The following is a 3,994-nucleotide window of genomic DNA, read 5'->3' on the forward strand; positions in this document are numbered from 1 at the left end:
CAGCGCTAAGAAGCGATGACTGAAAAGCACGACTAAAAATGACAAGCTAAAAGCCGCATGGCTAAAAAGCAAATAACTAAAAAGCATGACTAGAAGCGAAAAGCTAAAAGCTAGACACAAAAAGCATAGTTTGATGGTGTTCCGAGTATTTAAACCAGGCTGTTTAACACACCCCAAATGGTGTTTTGACCAATTAGATGTCGTGTTTGCTCGGGGTGTTGTATATTTCTCCTCCCCATTCATAAATCAACTGTTATCTCATCATTCACATGGTCCGTGGTTTCCCGCTCTGACAGAGTATACATTTGGACATGATTTCTATAACAAGAATATGATACATTTGACAACGAAGTGATTAGAATAAACGTTTCAAGCATGAATTCTCAAACTCACACATACCAAACCTGAATACGAACCATTAAGCGATTCAATAGTTATTAAAAATACATACACAATAAATGATTAAGACCTGATAAGTCACATGTAGGTTACATACATGATATGGAGTTATATATAGCAATGATTAGTTTCTCGAGTCCTTTTAGTGTCATTTAGGTGCATGGAAAGGCAGTTTCCGTGCCATTCTGTGAATGTATGAAGACCAGAGATTAAGAGGTCTGTAAGGAATCTCTGAAAGTCTGTTCTTTGTCGTGACGTGGAGGATGCCAATTCTCAAGCGCTCGTGACTGTAGTTACTATCATGTGATGGTCATGCGGTCATCTCTTTGACCATTTAATCTTGATTACTTGCCCTAAAATTGACAATCTCCTTCCTGAGTTGTTTTGATCAGTGTGTTCCTTTTGTGTTAATGTTGAAAGCTGTTCTGTGAAAGAGTTGGTTAGGCTTGCTTCAGACTGGCTAGTCCTCGGGTCTGATTTATGACATCCTGTTGTCTTAGGCCACTGTGGAATTTGGGCTCCTCAGGTTTCAGCCATGTTTGACCAAATCTTAGATTGTCTGATTCGGTCTGATATCCTACAATGTGCTTGACAGATTGTGGCGTGGAAAATTTTGCACTGATGTTTTTAATTTTGTTAATGAAAAGTGGCAAAGTCGTCAGCTATTAGAGTTGATGCAGGAGGGGAAGCAGGAGGACAAAAGAGCGAGGAAAATGTTTTAAAGAGCATGCGAGAGTTAGACGAATTATTAATTTTGTTATAGTAGTATGTCCTTTTAGCAGTAGAGACATTAGCAGTGAAGGAAGAGAGGACTGACTGATACACATTAAGGTCAGTAGGACTTTTGGATTTGGACACACTCTTTCAGCAGCCCTGAATTTAGAACGAAGATTGCGGAGAACATCAGATAACCAAGGGGCAGAAGGGGTGGTACGGGCTGGCCTGGAAGACAAGGGACAGACAGTTTCTAAACAAGATATCTGGAGCAGAACGTATCAGTAGCACTGTTAGGGGAAGGAAGTGAAGATGAAACCATAGCAAATAGCCGGGAGGGTGAGAGTGAGTGTAGGTTTATGTAGGATGTAACTGTAGGATGACATGTGGAGGGGTATGTGTTGTGTCAGGAACCATGTTGAGGTTAAGAGTGAGGAGGAAGTGATCCGAGGTGTGCAGTGGAGTAACGAGCACATGATCAGTGGAGCAGTGTCGTGTGTAAATAAGGTCCAGTTGGTTGCCTGATTTGTGAGTAGCAGCAGTTGACACTCGTTTGAGATCAAAAGAGGCAAGCAGAGTGTGGAAGTTTGCAGCCTGAGGTTTATCTAGGTGGATGTTGAAGTCTCCAAGCATAAGAGTACCATCCTCAGGAAAGGTTGGGAGCAACACATCTAATTCATCCAAGAAGTTTCCTAGTGGTCCTGGGGGTCGATAAACAACTACAAAATTGATTTTAAGAGTGTAGGTAATAGTAACTGAATGAGATTCATAGCAGACAGGCAAAGTGTGTAGGTTGTTAGGATTGCGCTGCCTACAGTGTGTGAAACGTGGTTTGCGAGTAGTGGCGATAGTAGGGATCTGGAAAATGTTATTACATCATTAATTTCAGGATTTGTACAACTTTTTGAGAGAGAAATCCAAGCACTTTTCAATGACTTTCAAGTATTCCACACAATTATTTCCAGCACTTTAATGCTCTAAAAATTATCCAGTTTAAATGTAATTTTTAATGGGACAAAACACAATGTATATCAAAATATGTTTTTTTTTTTTGCAAAACAAACCCTTATGTAAAATAAGATAATAAAAATACATCAAATTACCCCTATAACCAGTAGGTGGCAGCAGAGTAGCACTTATTGGCTTATTTGTCATTCATTTCTACTTGCTTTATATTTTGAAATTATAAAATAACTATTTTGAAACATCAAATCATCAAGAAATCACATTTTTTCAAAGGTTTGCACTATGTTTGTGTATGTAGTAAGAAAAGTCACAAAACACCAAACTTTTCTTCACTTTGCGATTGAATCGCACATCAATTAAAATCTCTGATGTTGTCAGTCAGTTATAAATAATACTATAAAAGAATAATGGTACATTTAGTAAGTGTAGAATATATTAATAAATAGATTTTGCACATTACTGATGTTAGTAAAGTACATGTTGCATGCTTTCCCATCTCAAGCTCAGTGCTTTACTGTCAAACGTGTATTACAAAGAAATAAGCATGTAATATTATTAGTAAATGCTCTTATTAATGCAAAACAGTAGTAATTTTATGATTTAATTCTCTTTATTTTTGATACCCCAAACACCAGCCCCAGTGCTACCAAACCTGCTTTTGGCGCCACCGTCTATAGAACTTATGGAGCTTTTCCACTGTGTTGTACGACTCTGCTCGGCACGGCTCAGTACAGCACGGCTCGGCTCGCGTTTCCACTGCAGCTTAGTACCGCTTTAGAGTGGGGGGGGGATTATTCACATGTCATTATAGTTGCGCCGCCTCTACTGCTGCGACTTCTGAAAAACGTTTTCATTCCGCATCGCCCCATCAAGCTCTCGCTGGATCCACTCCTCTGCTATCAACGAGAGGAAAGTCTGTACTCCCTCAACAGACCACAAAACAGCCATTTTTTTGTTGTTAAAAAAGTTTGCTCGTTCAAAACAGTTGCATTCGATCCTTCGCTGGCTGTGCTGATTTAAATCTAGCGGTTCTGTTGTGTTTGTGTTGCAAATTTAGTGACGCAGGTAGTGGTGATTCTCTCCGGCCAATCAGCATAGTTTACACGTCATGTTTTGGTAATGGTACGGTTCACTTGGAACCTCAACCGAGGTGGTACTAAAACAAAGTACCAGGTACTGTACCCAGTGGAAAACCCCCCAAAAGTGAACCGTACCGTGCCGTTCCAATGCAGTGGAAAAGCGCCATTAGTGGTGCTCGTGCCACTGCTAACAAATGTTAGTCTGGAGCCCTGCACTGTTACATTAGGGTTCACTTTTATGTTCACATTTCTTAGCTTTTAACAAGATACTGAAAATGAACCATTTTTACTTTTATTTCAGAGTTCATTGAAGAAAAAGAGGAAAATGAAGAATCAAGTGATGTTGAGGAGAAAAATCATGTCAAAACTGGAGAAAAACCTTTGAGTTGCTCTCAGACCAAACAGAAAGATTTAATGAAAAGAAGAGCCAAGACATCTTTCACCTGCACTCAGTGTGGAAAGTGTTTGACGAGCAAAACAGGTCTTGAGCGTCACATGAGAGTTAATACTGGAGAGAAACCGTTCACTTGTGATCAATGCGGGAAGAGTTTCACACAATCAGCAAACCTTAAGGTACACATGAACATCCACACTGGAGAGAAACCGTACACATGTGATCAGTGTGGTAAAATGTTTTTATGGGCTTCAGGTCTGAAGAAACACTTGAAAGTTCATACAAAGGAGAAGCCACATTCATGTAAGTTGTGTGGTAACAGTTTTTTGCATCTACAAAATTTGAAAGTACATCAGAAAATACATACTGGTGTGAGAGAATACATGTGCTTTGAGTGTGAAAAGACTTTTACTACAGCAAACTGTTTAAAACTGCATGAAAT

Source organism: Sinocyclocheilus grahami, unplaced genomic scaffold, assembly GCF_001515645.1.
Source record: "Sinocyclocheilus grahami isolate Dianchi unplaced genomic scaffold, SAMN03320097.WGS_v1.1 scaffold3077.1, whole genome shotgun sequence".
Classification (NCBI taxonomy): Eukaryota; Metazoa; Chordata; class Actinopteri; order Cypriniformes; family Cyprinidae; genus Sinocyclocheilus; species Sinocyclocheilus grahami.